Source organism: Prunus dulcis, unplaced genomic scaffold (assembly GCF_902201215.1).
Source record: "Prunus dulcis unplaced genomic scaffold, ALMONDv2, whole genome shotgun sequence".
Classification (NCBI taxonomy): Eukaryota; Viridiplantae; Streptophyta; class Magnoliopsida; order Rosales; family Rosaceae; genus Prunus; species Prunus dulcis.
The window spans coordinates 918-1,169 of record NW_023010205.1 but is presented as its reverse complement, the minus strand read 5'-3'; positions in this window follow the sequence as shown (position 1 = coordinate 1,169).

The following is a 252-nucleotide window of genomic DNA, read 5'->3' as shown; positions in this document are numbered from 1 at the left end:
TGCAAAGCTGCCACCTCCTACATCAGTAAAAGGTGTGAGGTCCTTCTTAGGACACGCAGGTTTTTATCGTCGGTTCATCAAGGATTTCTCCAAGATTAGTCGACCTTTGTGCACTTTATTGGCTAAGGATGCACCATTTAATTTTGANAAGGCCTGTTTAGAAGCATTCAACAAGTTGAAAGCACTCCTAACTTCGGCGCCCATCATTGCTGCACCAAATTGGGATTTACCATTTGAACTAATGTGTGATGC